An 11,404-nucleotide genomic window follows, 5' to 3' on the forward strand; every position below is an offset into this window, starting at 1 on the left:
AGAGGTGGTTTTCAGACCAATATTGGTGGTTTGTGTCCTGAAGTGAGCAACGTGACCACTAGGGAGCAGCGAAAACCAATTAAGCTTGATAAACCCTCATTTGACTGTTTATGCCAACTCCTCTGATAAAATGGAATCTGAATTAGAGAAACTGCAGCTGGAGATTAAAGGAGCACTGTATGAACTGACGGTAGAGCAGCTGATTAAAGTATGTGATGCACTTCAAATCTCAGGACCAGGGAAAGAGCATGTGACTGGAAAGACACGCAGTCAGTTAGTCTCACATGTCATAAGGTACCTTGAACAGGAAGAGTTGGCCAACCTAGAGGATGAAGGTATGTCTGAACTCCTGAACGCTCAGGACATCATAGACAAAATAAAAATGGACAAAGAACATAGTGCAAGTGAACTTCTAAATCAAATTGAGGAACAGGAGAGCCTCCAGAAGGAGGTAGAGGTATTAAGGCTGTCATTACGTGAAAAAGAGAGTGCAATGCATGATCTGATGAAAAATAGCATGAACCTACCTTTGAGTTCTAGCATCCCAGTGAAGAACATGGCTTCAGCACTGCCAAATGGCTCTATGTGGCACAAAGAATTTAAGATATCAGGCCAAATAGGGGAGCCCGGACAAAAAGACAGGCTCACCTTTTCCAGTCTGGCTAGGCAAATTGAAAATGGGCTCAGCAAAGGCTACCCAGACTCAGAGATCACTGATGCTGTAATCCGTGCCATCACACCAGGCCTGCAGTTAAGGAGTTACCTTGAAGGAAAAGAAAACCTCACGTTGCCTGCTCTTAGGAGAATCCTCAGGTCCCATTACCAGGAAAGAAGTGCCACAGAGTTATATAAACGACTCACCTCTGAAGTCCAGAGTAGTAAAGAAACACCCCAAAATTTCCTGATAAGGGCAATGGACCTGAGACAGAAAATTCTGTTTGCTTCTCAGGAAGTTGAATCAAGTCTCAAATACGACCCGGCACTAGTCCAGAGTCTTTTCATGCATACTGTCCTGACTGGTCTGCAGAATGATAATATTAAAAGTGACCTGCAGCCTTACCTCCTGCAAACGAATACATCAGATGAGCTACTGTTGGAGAAGGTGAACATTGCATGTGCCAATGAAAAGGAGAGACAGGACAAAAAGAAACATTCAGCCCCATCACGAGTGACTCATGTAAACACTGTCCAGCCCAGTGAATCGCCAGTGGAAAAGAAAAGTACTACCCAGCAAAGTACAGCCACTCTACCCCCGGACCTCCTCTCAGAAATGAAAGAAATGCGTTCTGACATGGCGCTGCTGAAAGATCTGAGAGCTGAAGTTTCCCAGATTAGAGAAACCATCCAAAAGTCAGCACCTGCAACCCCACAGCCCTCCTCCTTTAAGGCTGAACAAAACTGTATGCAGTTTTACCACCAGCAGCCACCAGCAATGGTGCAGGAGTACCGACCAGCGCTTGGAACTGGACATGTGAGGGAAACAGCACAGTTCCAGCAAAGATTTGCACCACAGCGATATTACCCAGCACCACGCCCCCGCCCTAGGTGTTTTGCTTGTATCCAGGCAGGTGAGGACTACTGTCAACACTGTTTTAGGTGTGGAAGTAGTGAGCATTTTCGTGCAGGATGTAAAGCACAGAGACTGACAAAACCAGCTAGAGAGATCCCTTTAAACTAAGAGGGGTTGCTCCCACGGGACATGGGGCAACCTGCAGTACAGATAAGTCCCCCTGTTGTGCTAGCTGTGAAGAAGAGAAAGAAAGGAAGGAACTAAAATGTTGTTCTGTTTGTAAAACAACACTGTACTGTTCAAAAGAATGCCAAGAGACCCACTGGCAGGCTCACAAAAGACACTGTAAGCCATACATATGTTCAGGCATTAAGAAACAGGAAGCACAGTCATGTGAGAAGTCCAAGTGTAGAAAAATTAACGTACCGGTGAAAACACCCACTGTAAGGGAGTTAGTAGGAAAGAAATGTGTCATCAGGTGTTTTCTGCATAAACAGAGAATTCAGGCACTTTGGGACACAGGTTCACAAATTTGTGCTGTAGATGAGGTCTGGAAAGAGAGCCACTTACCTGATGCAAAACTAAGGGATGTAGCAGAGCTAATTGATCCACTTGACCCTTTGCACATTGAAGCAGCCAATGGAACAGAAATGCCATACATTGGGTGGCTTGAGGTAAGCTTTAAACTTACTGCTAATGATGAAGAGTTACTGATACCCATGCTAGTGCTAAAAGGTAATCAACAACCATGTCCCATTATTGGCTTTAATGTCATTGAGTACCTGGTGGTGAATAGTGTGCTGGACCGGACAAAGCACAGGGACAGAGAAAAGCTTTTGAAAACAGTAAGGATAGCTTTCCCTCACCTCAGAAAGAATAGAGCCAAAGCCTTTATTAATGCAGTGAGTGCAGGGCAGCCATGTGAGCACAATGTGAGAACAGCAAATGAGAGAGTCAGTGTGCCTAAACGCAGCTCTATCCAGATTGAATGTCGGGTACAGGCCCCACCCTTCAAGGAGGATAAGACTCTGATTTTTGAGCCTCATGAGAACCCGCAGTGGCCTGAAGGACTCGAGTTTTGTGACACTCTGGTGTCAGTGAAAGCAGGCATGACCCCAAAAATTGTCAGTGTGCAAAATCCTACCAGCCATGACCTCACATTGTCAGGAAGGACTGCTATTGGAACAGTGCAGTCTGTTAGATCAGTATATCCTGCCAACATATTCAAATCAGACTGCCTACCTACTGCCTCAGTCCACAAAGTCCAGGCTAAGAGTTCTAGTGAGGACACACCCACTGATGAGCAATGGGACCCCCCTGTTGACCTGACACACCTGAATGAACAGCAAAGACAAGTTATAAGTCAGATGTTAAGAGAAGAATCACAGTCATTCTCTAGGTCTGATGATGACATAGGCTGTGTGGAAAATCTGCAAATGAACATTTCACTAAAAGATAATGAACCAGCGTCGAGGACATATCTGTCTGTCCCAAAGCCCTTGTACCAGGAGATGAAAGACTACTTACAGGATCTGATAGCGCAGGGGTGGGTGGAAAAATCCACTTCGTCCTATTCCTCCCCAGTAGTCTGTGTGAGAAAAAAAGACGGTACTCTGCGCTTATGCATCGACTACAGGGAGCTCAACAGGAAAACTCACCCAGATCGCCACCCCATCCCCAGAGTGCAGGACATTATGGACAATCTGGGTGGAAACACCCTCTTTTCACTGCTGGACCAGGGTAAGGCATACCACCAAGGGTTCATGGGTAAGGACAGTAAACATCTAACAGCCTTCGTGACCCCCTGGGGCCTATATGAATGGGTACGAATCCCATTTGGACTCATGAACGCGCCTGCAGCATTTCAGCGCTGCATGGAAGAGTGCTTGGAGGGATTAAGGGACAAAATATGTGTGCCTTATCTTGACGATGTCCTAGTGTTTAGCAGAACATTTGAGGATCATGTTAATGACGTCAGGACGGTCCTGCGACGGCTGAGGGAGCATGGAATAAAACTAAAACCCAGGAAGTGTGACCTCTTTAAAGCGGAAGTACGGTACCTCGGCAGGATTGTGTCTGCAGAGGGAAACAGGATAGATCCAGCCGATACTGCTGCAGTGATGGTTCTGAAAAACAAACAGCCAGGTACTGTTGGTGAGTTAAGAGCAGTGTTGGGACTGTTGAGTTATTACAGACAGTATATCAAGGATTTCTCACGGATCGCCAGCCCTCTGTATGACCTGCTTAAAGGACCTGCAGAAACTGAAACCCTGCAAAACAAAAGGAGAAAGTGGCAAACAAAACGAAACAGCAGAGGAGTTCCATCGAGTGCACCTATTCAGTGGACCGACATGCATCAGTCAGTATTAGAGGAGTTGATAGACTGTCTAGCTCAGCCTCCTGTTCTAGGCTTCCCAGAATTCTCGCAGCCGTTTATTCTGCATACTGATGCATCAAACCAGGGACTAGGTGCAGTATTGTATCAAAAGCAGAATGGAAAGCTCCGTGTAATCGCTTATGGCTCTCGTACTTTAACTGCAGCCGAGAAGAATTACCATCTGCATTCAGGCAAGTTAGAGTTCCTAGCCCTCAAGTGGGCGGTCACAGAAAAATTTCGTGATTACCTCTACTATGCGCCATTCTTCACAGTCTACAGCGACAATAATCCACTCACCTATGTACTGTCTACTGCCAAATTGAATGCAACAGGGTGCCGATGGGTAGCGGAATTGGCAGATTTCCATTTCACGATCAAATATCGCCCTGGTAAGGAAAACATTGATGCAGATAGTCTGTCTAGGATGCCTATAGATATGGAGAAGTTCATGAAAGAGTGCTCAGAGGAAATGTCATATGATGTGCTTGGAGCAACTTCACAGGCAGTGGAAAATCAGGATGAATCTAGTGTGTCATGGTCCATGGGTATCTCGGCCAAGTGTGCAACCATAACTACAGACACATCCGTCATCCCGCTGACAACAGGACAGATCAAACAGGACCAGAGGAATGATCCGACTATTGGACCTGTGATTCAGTGTAAACTATCAGAGCAAAAGCCATCAGGTCCAGAACTGAAACAACTCAGCTCACAGATCACTTGTCTTCTGAGAGAATGGGACAAATTAGAGATGAGTGAGAATGGAGTTTTATACAGAAAAACAGCTCGCAGAAAACAGCTGGTCCTACCAGGAAAGCACAAAAGTACAGTGTTGAGGGAACTCCATGATGAAATGGGCCATCAAGGTGTAGATAGGACAACGTCACTGATACGGGACCGGTTCTACTGGCCCTATATGCAACGAGAGATAGAGGATTATGTCATGAGAAGATGTGTGTGTCTTAAACACAAGAAGCCGTGCCGTGACACAAGAGCACCACTGACTAACATTGTCACAACTCACCCGTTTGAGCTTGTCTCTGTTGATTTTCTCCACCTTGACAAGTGCAAGGGTGGTTATGAATATATTCTTGTCATCATCGACCATTTTACACGCTTCGCCCAGGCGTACGCCACGACTTCCAAATCAGGCAAGACAGCTGCAGACAAAATCTTTAATGACTATGCTCTAAGGTTTGGCTTCCCGACAAGAATACACCATGATCAGGGTGGCGAATTCGAAAATCAGCTGTTTGCACAACTGAAAAACTATTGTGGAGTTGCAGGGTCGAGAACTACTCCCTATCACCCCCAAGGGAATGGACAGGTGGAGCGGTTTAATCGAACACTACTCCAAATGTTAAAGACACTCACAGAAAGACAAAAGACCAACTGGAAAGACTCACTGAACAAACTTATCTATGCGTACAATTGTACTCAAAGTGAGGTGACTGGTTTCTCTCCTTTTTACTTGTTATATGGACGCTCTCCACGCTTGCCAGTTGACATGTTGTTTAACTTGACCCCAGAACAAGGAGACAGTAATCATCATCATTACATGGAAAAGTGGAAACAGGGCATGGAAGAGGCATACCAGATCACAAGAGAGAATGCTCATAAAGCGGCCACAAGGAGCAAAAGACTTTATGACAGTAAAGTGAAAAGCTCAGTATTACAGCCTGGTGATCGCGTTTTAATCAGGAACATGACACCTCGTGGTGGTCCAGGCAAGTTGAGAAACCACTGGGAGGATGTGGTCCATACAGTTGTCCGTCGAGTCAGTGAAGACATCCCTGTCTATGAACTCAGACATGAGAAGGGAAAAGGGAGATCAAGGATATTACACCGCAACCTTCTCCTACCGTGTGACCATCTGCCACTCGAAATGTCTGTCCAGCCACGAGCAAAGAAAAGAACTGTAGAGACAACTGAGGAAGTGGAGCAATCAGAGGAAGAGGAGGACGATGATGAATATTATCCAGTGCAACCTCAGAAGCCATTTCAGCCATGTCAACCTCAGACGTCAAATCCTGAGAGGACGGATAAACCTGCTGAACAAATACAGTTGGAGGAAAATGCGTCATCTGAATCAGAGAGAGAACATGAAGTGATAAACCAACTGGAGCACTTACCGGACCAAGAGGACAGTTATGTTGAGGACCTACCTGTGGAAGAGGCTATCCCTTCACCTGTCCCAAGTGAGCACAACAGGACCAGTGAGTCGGGGCCTCGGCGGCCTAGACAGCACAGGCGACCTAAGGTCTTCACATATGATCGACTGGGCTCACCAGCTTGCTACAATCTGAGAACACTATCACATCATACAAACCTTGAGGTGCCATGGACACACACTGTGCAGCCATACTACTACCAGCAACCCTATGGACATGGGTGGTAGAAATATTGTGATCACACACAGCACAGGTCAATGAACTGAGTAAATGCACATACATTATACTCTAGACAAAGCAAATGGACTGTTCAACACAGAATTGACATTCAAAGGGACTGTTGAACAATTGGTACACATTTAGACTGTGATTACAGCTCACCTTACACATCCAAAGAACATCACATGATTGCAGTTAATCATTTCACTCTCATGGACCTTTATCAAAGGAGAGTATAGTTGCTTTGGACATGCTGCAATAGCAGAACTATGTTACAAGCCAGCAATGGACACTTTAGGCCCCACAGACCAACAGAGAACACTGATGGACTCTGGGTATTAACCCATATGAAGGAATGTATGAAAAAAGTTCCAGCCTGTAAAAGAACACTTGTAGAGCATAAGGCAAGGTATAGCAAAAGTGATAGTATGTAATGTTGCATTGAATGTTTATTGATGGTATGTAGTTTAACCTCTTAATTGCACTAAAGGTCAAATGTCTGGATGTTGAGGACAACATCTATTTTGAGGGGGAGTATGTGGTAGTTAAGAATTTGAAAATAATTAGATTCTTCAGAAACATGATTTTATTTCTTTTCAGAGTTATGCAATTATATGTCTTATATATTCTATTTCCTTAATACATAATTTTATTGTTATTTGGTTATTTTGCTAAGGTTATTACTGTGGAGAATATCCAGCCAGAATGTAAACCATACAAATAGGTAATGTGTATTCTTTTTCTGGGTTGATTGTGCGTCGATCTATTGGTAATGCCTCATGACTCCAGTAGGGGGAATCGCGCTCTCTGCCTCACTCAATACAAACGAGTGAAAACGAGAGAAGTGTGCGGGTTTCTTCATCCCTCTTCCCTCACTATTTTCCCTGTTTTAAGGTAATTACCGTACTTAAAGCACTATAAACTTAGCGATACACATTGTTGATACTTATTTCGTCATTGTTGTTCATTGCGAGCGAAAGAGGTGAATTTTGTACTTTTATATTGTTAAAGAGTTTCGGGCTAACTCATTCACCGTGTAAGCTAGCTACTGCTATTGTCCCAATGTAGCATCCGACTGTTCCGCCATTTTCTGCATTTAAGTTAGTCTGTAAGGTTTAAAAACATTATTTTATTATGGTAAAAGGTCAGTTCATGTGTAGGTACAATATGAAAGTTAAAAAGGTAAATGTATTTCAATTAAGGAAACTGTGGTCCTGAGACTGAGTGTATTCTGACTGAGAAAATATGTGAATTTGGTTGTACTGTACATAATTAAGACTCAATACAAACGAGTGAAAACGAGAGAAGTGTGCGGGTTTCTTCATCCCTCTTCCCTCACTATTTTCCCTGTTTTAAGGGCACAACATTAACAGGTGGCTCATATAAAGTTAAAGTCTTTGTAAATCTTGCAAATAATCACGTGAATTTTTCACATCAGAAACACAATTACACTATGTAATTTTCAGATATTTTACATGTGAAAACACAAGTTTCAAATATGATCCGTTTTATAAGACAATGTTGATAATCTCCCAATGTCATGAGCACATAGAAAACAGTTTCACAATGTAAGAGGACATGTGAGTTCTGTCTTGATGCTCTCTTCTTACAGGGTGTTGGATTTTCTACCTACCTTGTGCTATAATTGTACTTGATGCATAATGGATGCTGGGGTCACACCTTGTATTAGCAAATGAGGTTATAGCCTACTATCAAATATCACTGTGTTTGTATTACACTGATACTTTGACATCATGTGTCCTGATGCCAAATAACCTATCTGCTGTGGGCCACTGCAGCCATGTCTGTATGAAAACACCCAGAATACTAAGAGCATTCTTAGTCTGTAGTGTCAAAGAAGAGAAGCGACTAAAACTGGGATGAATCTTTCAAATTATACATCCCTGGATTTTGTTGAAACTTCAAATGAATTTATCAATTCCCAGCTAAATATAGCTGCACACCTGCTCCTGCTGCGTGTGTGAAAGATTCAGGAAGTTAACTCCTTTTACTGCCTTGAATTCCCATTCTGGAGGCTTAACTGCAAAATTCTGTGTTCATTTGCATAACGAAAGAAAAAAAATCCTATGCTACTACAAGACACAGAGAATGTAAAAAAATTATGCAATTTGTGCAGATGATTTGTAAACTATTGGTTTACCTCTGTGATGTCTGAAATTGCAAATGATTGGCTTCATGTAACTTAGCGAAAGTCAAATTGTGCTTACTCTATTTATTTACATTTTCTCTCTCTAAGTATATCTCCTTTCCTTTTCCTGCTTTCAGCTTAATCAGCTGACCAAAGAGGTATTGATACTTTCAGTTCAACCAATCAGATTTTGCCACAACCGCTGCGTCTTGTTGCTGTCAAACTTTAAAACTGTTCCTTTTTCTGCTGCTGTCACCTGCCATTTCAGTGTCAGATCACTGTGATTCATTTCCGCCCCGTTCACCTCCAGTTTCATCAGAACCAGATGTCCACTGGTCCTTCCACTGAGCTCATCAGAAGTCCTGCTCCACATCATACCCATCCAGATCTTCAGCTCATCACTCCCTCATCACAACCACCAATGTCTACACTCCATCATGGGGATATTCCTGTACAGCTCGTGACTACCCCTGTGAAATGATGACATCAGAATGGTGTCTAATCGCTAAAGAAGCCTGGCATATCTCTTCAATCTTTACTGTTGGACAAATTGTGAAATAAATCCATTTAGTTACTTTCAAAGACTCTCTTCTAATATAGTCCTTCCTGATTGAAATATTAGCATGTGTGGTGCAGCACTGTACTGTAAGGCGACTGTATGGAGTAGTGTGCTTTTGTGTGACAGGAGAACAGATAGAGAGATAGGGAGGGTATATTTAAAGTTCATTTCTAAAGCGCAATAGGTTTATTCATGGGAAATTTTAATTATATATAGTTAAAGTTAAAGTGATCTGTCATCCAAGAAGTTAATTTACCTAATATCTTTTTATAAGCACATACTCTACTGCAATAGTTTTGATATTGATTTTGTGTTAATTTCCAGTGACAATATTGTCTGTTAGGAGTCAAGCAAAGTTGAAGTACCGTGATGTTGTTGTAGTGTCACACAACCGCTTATGGAGGAGGTTGGGGTGGATGATTGGGAATTGAAAGCATGTCATTTTGGCTGTTGTTCACATCTCATGTCCTTCCAACAGTCAACATTGTTGTTTTTTTTATACCTGCAAATGTTTTCCTAAACTTAACCATATGGGTTGCTTCAGAAGGCAGTGATAAGCAATTTATTTTGATGTTTAGTTTGGAGGACTTGTCTGACATTTGTCTGACACTTGTCTGACATAGTTTGTTGTAGTATGGCAGTGGTAGATGCCACCCCCATAGATCTCTGAAAAGCTGAGTGAAATGGCCTAAAAGAAAAATAAACACCACAGCAATTTTCACCAGGAAAATTTATAAGTCGAGTCTCTTTGGAAATACATAATAAATGGAGTGTTACCTAAAAAACTATAGCAAAGGTAATTTCGGTAATCTTTTTTTTTGTTTTTTCTCTTCTAAATCCTTCTCAAGTGATTTTTATTACTCCCAGATAATTGGAAAATAAACTGCATCAACTGAATGCAAGAAGCAGATCCTTGAGGCTGCTGCCTGGAACATCAACACATTCCTACATTGCATATGTTACCAAGTAATTTCACAGATATTATTTAACTGGAAAATTCTAGACAGTGCATGTTTTATGGTGCAGGCACAAAGAGAAGAAAAACAACTAAAACATGCAGTGTCCTGAAACCAAAAGGCAGGTTTAATCATTTATGTTTAAAAGACCAGACATCAAAATGTCCCCCCTAAGCAAACACAGACCTAAATAATCACAATCTCAGGCCCCACTGTTGCAACATGAACCACAGATTTCATCACATACTTGAATATATATCAGTCAAAATGGTTGTCTAAGCAAAATAGAAAAATGGAATAACTGAATTAAAATGCATGGAGCTACATTTTGTTTCTCTCTATTCCCTTTTGTTCATGAACTTAACTACCTGGTGTAAAAACCAATGGCTCAAATTTTTCAAAAAGAGTTTTGACTCTTGTATAATTGAAAACATATCAAATCTACCAATTATAATTCAGAAGTCTCCAGGGACAAGAACTCATCTGGACACTTGTGCAGAAAATGACTTGTAGATTGAAATCTTGTGAAACTTCCTTGTTGTCAGCCTTCAAGAAAAAATATGGCAGTCTCTTGCATATTTGTTATTCTGTCCGAGACATATCAGACGGAAGAGAACCATTTATCTCATAAATGGTTATCTATTTGGCGAAAAAGCCTCTGCTCCTGGAGAGTCAATCTAAGCTGCATGCAGGATTCTGTGGGGAGTGCAACACCGCAAGGGCTACGTTGAACAGAACCCAAAAGACACATAACACTGAGATATGGGATACACAAAATGCACAAGGCAAGAGATACCATCACTTAGTGTGTTAATAGGAACTGGAGGAGGTGCGGCAGTGGAGAGAGAAATCAGTCAACGCAGACAGTGTGCAGCAGGTAGCAGCAAAGCATTACCAGCAGGGCAGTATTATGAGAGTGCGGGAGTGCCAGTCAGATCATAAAGACGGGCTCATTGTCTTCAATGTGATTGGTGATTTGTCTGACTGTGATCAGTGCTTGCATGTCAGCTGATGCTGATTAACTCAATGTGCATGCAACCACAGTGCTCTTTCAAAATTATTGTGATGCGTCATTTGTAATTATCTCAGTTACTCCTTCACTGAGCAGACTTTATGTTTGTTTTAACCCTCTGCTGAGTATATGGGGTCTTACCACCATTGGTCTTGCAGAATGTTAATATGAAAGCTATTGTTCCTTCTCTGTCTGACTGATGACTAATGAAACATTTTTGTCTTCTCCATTATTCACCTCCGTGATACAGCATTTCTGTCTGATTCTGTCTGTTTGTCTGCTTTCAGTTGTCTATTACCACTTTGTGTCTATTACACAATTCTATCTCTTCCTATGTTGACTGCAACTGATCTTCTATTTATAGTACACATCTTGCAATAATGAATGAATCACAATTTAATTGATCTGTTTCCTTAAATATACCTGAATGTCAAAAGCAAAGTGGTTCCAA

The sequence above is a fragment of the Thunnus albacares genome, chromosome 13 (genome assembly GCF_914725855.1).
Source record: "Thunnus albacares chromosome 13, fThuAlb1.1, whole genome shotgun sequence".
Classification (NCBI taxonomy): Eukaryota; Metazoa; Chordata; class Actinopteri; order Scombriformes; family Scombridae; genus Thunnus; species Thunnus albacares.